General features: G+C 36.5%; 1 pseudogene; it reads left to right on the forward strand.

Annotated features, from left to right (window-relative positions):
- The window catches only part of LOC107671283 (myosin light chain kinase, smooth muscle-like), a 99,758-nt pseudogene that overhangs the window by 35,572 nt on the left and 53,745 nt on the right, over window positions 1-10,441 (forward strand).

Raw genomic sequence — 10,441 nt, forward strand, 5'->3', positions numbered from 1 at the left:
TCACCGATGGAGTTTGGGTTCCTAGCCACTGTCGCCTCTGTCTTGCTCAGTTGGGGGACGCTTGACTGATTGCACACTATTGGACACTATTGGAAGAGAGCTGAACTGGATGATGACATCACTGAATCATCAATGAACTGACTTTAGCTGGAAATGACTCTTTGTTATTGTCTTTTTGCATTATTGACAAACTATTTTCCTGTTTGACACTGTAAAGCTGCATTGACACAATCAGTATTGTATAAAGCGCTATACAAATAAAGGTGACTTGACTTGACTGGACTAATTAACAGGACACAGGTGAACAGAATTAACTAATCAAGGAAACTAAGGAAAACTAGATCAAACAGGGCAGACGGAAAACAGACAGACAAAGCATACATGTAACACTTATGTCTTGCGTTATTACACAAAATGTACAGTATGATCTTTTATGAGGATGTTTTTTCTTGGATCTTGACTTTTTAAATCACTTTCTTTCACTGTTTGACAAAGAGAAGCTTGGACATTCTGTAACAATTCCACAGTTCCACAGAAGAAAGAAAGTTATACAGACTTTTGAGTGAACTGTTCCTTTAACATTTTATTGTAACAGTTGAATACAGATGTTCCTAAAGACTGTCTGTTCATATCCCTATATTGACGTGAATAATCTCAGTACAAGAAACACAAATTACACCACACTGCATACTTCAGCAGAAAGCCTGTAAATACTACAGGATAAACACTAAACTGTACATTATTCTAATACAGTTTTCTTTGCAGTTTACCCTACAGTGCATATACTCAGAGTTTACATTATAGTGTATACAGCATTTCTCATTTTACACTATTTTTGCCTACAGTAAACATGTCCACATTTAGAGCTGCAGCACTAAATCTGTACTGATTTACAGACTAATAAATTCCTAATAAACTTCCATCGGCATACTTCACAGAAACACAAACATATGGAGCCGTTCAAGTACTTTACAACTAGCAACAGATAATAGCATGCAGCTCAAGCCATGTTTATGAAGGAAGGAGAGATAGAGAAAGAAGAGAGGGGAAATAATATCTGCTTTTAATGTGTGTAATGAATTCTGTGTGTTTATGGATAAGTGTATACTTTGTATTTGGAGTATCATGATTATCTTTTTCCATCCCACACAGGAAATGCAGGAAAAAAATACAGTCTTCCTTCCTCCAACAGAGCAGGGTGAGATACATACTGCCTGAAAAAGGACATGTCATGCATGAATATGAATATATATAAATCACAACAATAAATTTGATTTAAAGCAAAAAACCATTGACTACTACAAGACATTATCACTAAAATTAATTTGGAAAAATTTGTGATTTTAACTTCTATATTCTATTGTCACCATATGAGGAAAATCATACTATAGTAGGATTCTGGAAGTTAAAAGAAAAACAAAAAACATCTGCCAAAATTTGATTTAAATCTCTGTCAAATTTGCAATTTAATCAACATTTTGGCCATTTTGTAGAAATAATTTACAAATTTTACAAGAAAGACTTACCAGAAACAGCAAATGAATGTAATAAATTATATTCCTGCATTTAGTCCTGTGAATTAATAGTCACATACGTTTTCTCTCCTCTGTCTCCAGTGGATCTCTGGGTGTCCCTGCAATAGAGAATAGACCCAGCATCTGGGGTGAAAGCCCCCCAAAGTTTGTGACTAAACCTTCTCGCCTGTATCTCAAAGTGGGACAGAGTGGCAAATTCTCAGCCAAGATCACGGGACGACCCCAGCCACTGGTGCAGTGGTATAAGGTGAGACACGATTAAAGAATATCTCAAATCACAGGTTGAACCATAATATATCCATTCCCTGCATTTCCTCTGTCAGGCAGAAGAGAAGATCCAGCAGTCTGATCACTATAACATGTTTGAGAGGTCAGGAATGCATTTCCTGGAGATTCGCCACATGTGCTCAGAGGACGCTGGTGTGTACACTTGTCTGGTGGCCAACAGTGCCGGGAAAGCCTCTGCAACCGCCGAACTTATTGTTCAAGGTAACACAGGAGGATAGATGGATAGAGAAACAGATAAAGATGTGGGGCTATTTCTCAAGGGCCCTCTTTTTTCACATTTTGCCCTCTTTTGCAAAGTAATTTGTAAATGGAGAATTAATTCTCATTATTTCAGCTTTATTTCTCACAGTTGCAACTTTATTCCTCATATTTTGAAAACAATGTCTCGTCTTTGTTTGGATAGTAGCTCCATCTCACAATTGCAACAAAATAGGGCCATCAATTGAGACTTGTGCCTTGGGTCCTTGTTGGACCATAATCCATCTTTGGTAAAAGAATGTCCCAAAGATGTCAAAGCAATAACTACAGTATATGGGTTTCATTAATGTCTTAATGTTGTCCAGTTCAGCTAAATAGCTCACAGTTCAGATTCTGAAGTTCTCAAAGTTTATTCTGTTGTTCTTTTGCAGATGGAGACACGGAAACAGTCACGTAAGTGAAGAGCTTTTATTTAGTCCTTTCAATTACAGTTTGCACTAACATAAAGTTACAACAAAATACCAAATTTACAAGACAAGACAGAATGTAGCATTTTATAGTGGTTTTTTTTTTCTGATAAATATTTCAAAAATCTTTTCAATCTACACGATGAATCATATAACTGCCATCAACTTGGTGGGCAAATTTCAAAGTTCTTAATAATTGTAAAAATGTTTTCTGTATGCAAAATATAATTTTGGATTATTATTTATCTATTTATTTTATTTGACTTTTTACTTTACTCATGTGTGGCCTATATGACTTTAAGAGTGGTTCACTCTAGTCTGCAATCTGGGTTTTCAATCTTTGAAATTATCGATGAAATGACCACCAAATATGATGCCGCATTATTGAGTTTGTAAATATAATTTTATATTGCAATAATTTCACATTCAGTCTTCAAATGAATATAGAAACAACATAAAGACAATATTTGTTTAATGGCATCTTTTTATGACTGAAGGCGAATATCACTAATACCAATATTGCTGATGTCTGATATTTTTCTTTCTAATATTTAACCATTGACTAGCCATTCAACATTACAGTATAATTGAGAGCTATCAATATTAACATTAAAAAATAACTTTTAATTTAAGTGAATTTATATACTATAATATTCACATAAACCCATTATAATAAATGTCATATTAACCTGTGCCCTTCAGCAAGTAGAAAATATGCAGAAACTGAATAAAGTTATCAGACATTAAATCCTAAATTAATGTAGCATTGTGAGAGGTAGGGTATCACCAAAGTGTGGGTTGCTTCACAACCCGAGTCCAGGCTGAGATCAAGCCTCAAATTTATTTTTAATCATCAACTCCAAACTCCAAAACTTATAACAGAGACAAAACTCTTCCAGCTTCTCTCAACACACTCTAACGAAAGAGAACGCCAGTCACTTTGTTCCCAGCTCATCACCAGCTTTTCTCCTTCACTCACAAAAGCTGTGAGTGACTGTCTATGACACACCCTCTCACAATGCCACATTAAATAGAGATGAATCCTTAAAGCTAGAAAAGTTATTGATTTTCTCTTTTTTCTTTTGTTCTTTGATTAACAAACACCACAGCAGCTGGGTTAATAGGTTATTTTGGCTGCTTTAAGAGCTGCTGCTGCTGCTGAACATAATGCGGACCTGACACGCAACCTATTTTCTCACAACTCTTTACCTTTTCTGACCCACTTCAGGTCTTAAAGTCTCTACTAATGAGCTGACGAGTCGAATCGGGTGTGTTAGATGAGGAAGACAGTGCTGCTGCTGCTTCACAAACCGAGGCCAGGCTGAGATCAAGCCTCAAATTTATTTTGAATCATCAACTCCAAACTCCAAAACTTATAACAGAGACAAAACTCTTCCAGCTTCTCTCAACACACTCTAACAAAAGAGAACGCCAGTCACTTTGTTCCCAGCTCATCACCAGCTTTTCTCCTTCACTCACAAAAGCTGTGAGTGACTGTCTATGACACACCCTCTCACAATGCCACATTAAATAGAGATGAATCCTTAAAGCTAGAAAAGTTATTGATTTTCTCTTTTTTCTTTTGTTCTTTGATTAACAAACACCACAGCAGCTGGGTTAATAGGTTATTTTGGCTGCTTTAAGAGCTGCTGCTGCTGCTGAACATAATGCGGACCTGACACGCAACCTATTTTCTCACAACTCTTTACCTTTTCTGACCCACTTCAGGTCTTAAAGTCTCTACTAATGAGCTGACGAGTCGAATCGGGTGTGTTAGATGAGGAAGACAGTGCTGCTGCTCCAGGACAGTTTTGAAAACCACTGCATTTCAGAGACATGTTCTTAAATCTGACTCATATATAACAAATACTTGCATGCATGCACATATTTAAGGCAGCTTTAATTGCCTTTTTGGTAACTTCATGACTTAACTGACGACATTGCATTCTCGTGGTATCTTTTGCGTTTTAATATGAAATTGAAGAGCATATGCTACGAGTACAGTATAACGGCTGACAGGACAGGAAAATTAATCTCATTTGCCCGCAGTTCACTGTTGTTCTACTGAAGCTCCTCGTCACCTGTACCTTTTCCGGGCTCGTTTGACTAGCGCCTGGCACTGATGCAAAGTTAGAGTGTGCGTCTGAAAAGTCTCCCGGTTGATGAACGTAAAGACGTTCTGAGTCTAAATAAATACAATTTTTGTCAAGAAAAAAAGAGACAGAAACAGCAGTTGTGAGTGGGGTGGACAACCCTAGCTCCACCCTTGTGTTAAATATTTTTAACACGTTAAACTGAAAAAAAAATAAATAAATAATAATAATTGTAATCGTAATGCATTAATTTTGACAGCACTATTTAAAAAAAATGTTTAACTCTTTTTCTGAAAATTTATCCAGCACTCTCTTGTGGCCCTCTGGTGGTCCCCAGACCCCAGTTTGAAAACCTCTGCTCTACTGCATCTTTACAGTCAGCAATGATTGTTCACTTGACTGTTCTCAATCTTTCGTTCCATAGCGTCCCCAAAGCATCTCAAGATCTCTCGAAACCATTTGTGGTCAAGCACAGCACCAACGGACTTGACATTGAACAGAAACCTTCCAGCACATCCATCCGAACTGCAACCACAGAGACACGCACACCGCCGTCTACTACCACTGTGACCAGAACAGACGAACCAAAAATAGCAGCATCACTATCTGCACAACCTATCAGCAAATCCACAGATGGAAAATCAGCAGCTGGTCAGAAGACATCAAACCTTGTGAATGTAAGAAGTCAGAACATTGTAAAGAATGAGTCACGTGGCATAAAAAGAGCTTCGGATTTGTTCAGAGATCCAGAAGAGATTCCCGAAGCATCACGGCTGGAGTCCAGCAGAGACGCCCGCCAGCAAACCAGAGAGAGCAAAGTGGACATGCTAGAAACTCCGCCAAGTTTTGACTCCCAGCCTCAGAGCCAAGAGGTGGCGCAGGGTGAAAAGGTCACGTTCAGATGCCAAGGTGAGTCTAGTGAACTGAAGTGACTGGGATCAAATATAGAGTTAGGTTGTTTAGTTCTGGTCTGGATGCTGAGACGTGACCTGCTGCTGTTTTAATTGCCTTTTTGGTAACTTCATGACTTAACTGACGACATTGCATTCTCGTGGTATCTTTTGCGTTTTAATATGAAATTGAAGAGCATATGCTACGAGTACAGTATAACGGCTGACAGGACAGGAAAATTAATCTCATTTGCCCGCAGTTCACTGTTGTTCTACTGAAGCTCCTCGTCACCTGTACCTTTTCCGTGCTCGTTTGAATAGCACCTAGCACTGAGGCGAAGTTGGAGAGCGTGTTTGAAAACTCTCCCGTTTGATGTGGTCATAAAGATTTTCCGGGCTCGTTTGACTAGCGCCTGGCACTGATGCAAAGTTAGAGTGTGCGTCTGAAAAGTCTCCCGGTTGATGAACGTAAAGACGTTCTGAGTCTAAATAAATACAATTTTTGTCAAGAAAAAAAGAGACAGAAACAGCAGTTGTGAGTGGGGTGGACAACCCTAGCTCCACCCTTGTGTTAAATATTTTTAACACGTTAAACTGAAAAAATAAAAAATAAATAATAATAATTGTAATCGTAATGCATTAATTTTGACAGCACTATTTAAAAAAAATGTTTAACTCTTTTTCTGAAAATTTCTCCAGCACTCTCTTGTGGCCCTCTGGTGGTACCCAGACCCCAGTTTGAAAACCTCTGCTCTACTGCATCTTTACAGTCAGCAATGATTGTTCACTTGACTGTTCTCAATCTTTCGTTCCATAGCGTCCCCAAAGCATCTCAAGATCTCTCGAAACCATTTGTGGTCAAGCACAGCACCAACGGACTTGACATTGAACAGAAACCTTCCAGCACATCCATCCGAACTGCAACCACAGAGACACGCACACCGCCGTCTACTACCACTGTGACCAGAACAGACGAACCAAAAATAGCAGCATCACTATCTGCACAACCTATCAGCAAATCCACAGATGGAAAATCAGCAGCTGGTCAGAAGACATCAAACCTTGTGAATGTAAGAAGTCAGAACATTGTAAAGAATGAGTCACGTGGCATAAAAAGAGCTTCGGATTTGTTCAGAGATCCAGAAGAGATTCCCGAAGCATCACGGCTGGAGTCCAGCAGAGACGCCCGCCAGCAAACCAGAGAGAGCAAAGTGGACATGCTAGAAACTCCGCCAAGTTTTGACTCCCAGCCTCAGAGCCAAGAGGTGGCGCAGGGTGAAAAGGTCACGTTCAGATGCCAAGGTGAGTCTAGTGAACTGAAGTGACTGGGATCAAATATAGAGTTAGGTTGTTTAGTTCTGGTCTGGATGCTGAGACGTGACCTGCTGCTGTCTAAATCACTGCACAGCAGCAGCACATGTCTGCTCTTATAGCTTCTGTTCTGCCAGAAGGATGAGACTTTATGAATTCCCTTGTAAAAAGTGTCAAATTGTATTGAATAAGCAATACATAATAAATGATTGTTTTAATAATTTAAAGAATTAAGCAATTTTTTTGTGTTGACTAACATATTAAAGCACATGTAAAGTATTTTATTATTGTAATTTTAGCTATAGTGTATTATTGAAAGTTAATATATTTTAAATGTAGTAAATTGCAACTTCATTATTACACATGTGTAATTACAAATATAGTTAAATACATGGCATATATTGGTAACACTTTATTTTAAGGTGTCCTTGTTACACATGTTACATGTACTTACTATTATAATAACAATTAATTATACATAATTACATGCAAGTAACTCTAAGCCAAACCCTAACCATATAGTAAGTACATGTAGTTAATTAATATATTACTCAGTACTTAAATGTATAATTACACTGTAACAAGGACACCTTAAAATAAAGTGTAACCCATATATTTTAAATGAATTTGAATTAGAAATAACATTCAAGTATATTTTAGTTTATCATAAATGTTTGATCATAAATGTTTAACCATATTTCACAGACAATAGAAGTAATCATGAAATTAAATATGAAGTGGGTCAAAACACTCAGCTAACTGTGTTTAAAGGGGTCATATGATGCGATTTCAATTTTTCCTTTCTCTTTGGAGTGTTAAAACTCTTGGTGCTACACAAAATAATGTTCTTTTTAGCAGCATCATGTGACCCCTTTAATATAAATTTAAATTATACTACATTTTCATTTAATTGCTATCGATTACTTACAGGTGTGCGAGGGTAATTGTTGATTAATATTATTTCTGTAAGGATTTATTTTTTGTTTTGTTTTTGTGTTTAAGAGAAATTTTGCCTTATAGAGACATTTTACAATGATTATGTGACAGTCGGTTCTTTGATGGGATTTGGAATAAAATATTTAGAAAGACCTGTAGATGTTGTGCAAAGTTGTGTTACTTTGCTTTGCAGATTTACGTAGATGTTGTTAAATGAGTGATGTGACGCTGTGCTCTCTCAGTGTCTGGGTCTCCAGTGCCGACAGTGAGCTGGATGAAGGATGGAGCTCCTCTCAGACAGAGATCAGGCATCAGCACGCGACAGGAGGGCAGTCTGCACATCCTGTCTCTGGAGAGCACTCACATAACTGACACGGGACAGTATGGCTGCACAGCTGCCAACACAAGAGGAAAGACTGCGGCCCACTGGAGCCTGACTGTCAAACGTAAGAATTTTATAGAGCTACCTTTTATGGATTGCCATTTAAGTATTATAAAAAAAAAAATAAATAAATAAAAAAGCAGTGACATCACTGTCCTGTAGTGTCATGTTATTAGATTTTATGAGCTACATTTTTTTTTGTTATTTATCATTTTATGAGCTCAATATTAATTCTGAGACTATATCAAGTAATATGCCAAAAGTATGAGATATCTATCTATCTATCTATCTATCTATCTATCTATCTATCTATATCTATCTATTTATTTTCTTTCTTTCAAAGAAGTTGCTGCTTGATGTTTTTGAGGAAACTGCAGTATGTTTTTTAAAGATCTTTTGATGAATAGAAAGTTCAAAAGAACAGCATTTATTTTAAATCTTTTATTAGAAACATTATACACATATTCACTATTTTTAATCAATTTAATGCATAATTTTTAATAATAATAATAATAATAATAATATATATATATATTTTTTTTTAATCTTACTTACCCCAAGTGTTTTAAGAGTAGTGGAATGGTTATTCCATTCTTATATATTTTAGTCTTGATTCAAATAAATAAATAAATTATGGACATACTATTTGTCAACAATCATTTATAAATAATCATAATAATAATATATATATTTTTTTGTAGTAGTCTGACAGTGCCACCTATTGGTGAAACCAATTGCTTTGAGATGCTGTGTGGTTTCAGATGTTCAGTCATGTTTGTGTAATGGTGGGTGTGTGTGTGTTGTAGGTGTGAGGGTGGAGGCGAAGCCCCCGGTGTTCAGTTCTCCTCTGAAGGATTGTTCAGTATTAGAGGGACAGGACTTCATCCTTCAGTGCTCAGTGGAGGGCAGACCACTGCCTGAGCTCACCTGGCTACACAATGGTAAGAGCACGCAGTGTTTGAGTGACACATTCAATTGTCAATGATCCAGTAATTCTTCACATATGCTCAGTTTAGCACCAAGCAGAAATCTACAATGTTTAGTAATGATATTCAGACTACTTTTAACCTGCACACCAACAGACCCCTCACCGTCTGTTCTGTGTCTGTACACAGAACTAATATAGTTTATTCTTAAGCCTGGCATTGTGTAGTCTATCAGTATTGCTGGCTCTTACAACCAACTGATTTGTCATGTCACTTCAGATAAAAGCCTTGGCTAAATGAATACATGTTAATGCATCTGGCTAAATAACATTATAGTCAGTTATTATAGTCAACTAAAACTAAACTTAAAAACAAAACAAACAAGCAAAAAATGTTTTGTTACTTGAAATAAAATTTATGTTAACTGAAAAACATACAAACAAACAAACAAATAAATAAATACTGATTTTAAACTGATTTTATGTTAACTAGTTGCCAAGGAAACATTCCTCATTTTAATTTAGTTTAACTTTATGTACTAAAATAACTAAAACTGAAATAAAATCAATAAAACATACAGACATATAAAAACACAGAAGCTAATAAAAATGACAAAAACTCAACAACATTACTAAAACTAAAATTAAAATGTAAACTGAACATATAAAAATACAACTATAATAGCATCTTGTAAATAAATACATATATTAATATAGAAAGAAAGAAAGAAAGAAAGAATCATTTTTTTTATTTGAAAAAGAAAAAACTTTTTAGCAATATATTCTGGGTATAGACATTTCAAAATATAAAGGTTTGTGAAAACTGCAGATTAACATGTATAAAACTGACATGTATTGACTGTAATTTCATGGAGACAAACATTATCTGGCACAGAGGGTGGACCGGGGTGAAACAAGGGGTACTTCCTAATCCACACCACTTCAACATGAACTGAGAACCTCTGTGAGGGAGTGATGAATTGCCTATACAAATAATGTCCGGGCTAAAAAAAGAATATTCACCACCCCTTTATGAACACTATATGAAGTGTTATATAATTGCTGGTGACTGCTGAGAGCCAGCATTAGGGTCATTTTATTTGATTGGTCATTTAGTTTCTTCCTGTGTAGGATGGTTTTTAGCCTAAATAACCTACAATGTGGACTAGACTTGATGGCAGTTGTGTGAGGCTAAAAGTTGCAGAGGTATCAGTGAAGTGAACTCAGATGCATGAATGTGAGGTTTGTTAAATGAGTGGAATAATAGAGACGTATAAGCAATCTTGATGATGAAGTTAAGTGGCTACTTCGTAACCAGTAGAGAGCAGTTGCTGTTTTCAAAAGCCTAAAAAATAAGAGAGAGAGAGAGAGAGAGAGAGAGAGAGAGAGAGAGAGAGAGAGAGAGAGAGAGACAGT

This window comes from Sinocyclocheilus anshuiensis, unplaced genomic scaffold, assembly GCF_001515605.1.
Source record: "Sinocyclocheilus anshuiensis isolate Anshui unplaced genomic scaffold, SAMN03320099.WGS_v1.1 scaffold284, whole genome shotgun sequence".
NCBI lineage: Eukaryota > Metazoa > Chordata > Actinopteri > Cypriniformes > Cyprinidae > Sinocyclocheilus > Sinocyclocheilus anshuiensis.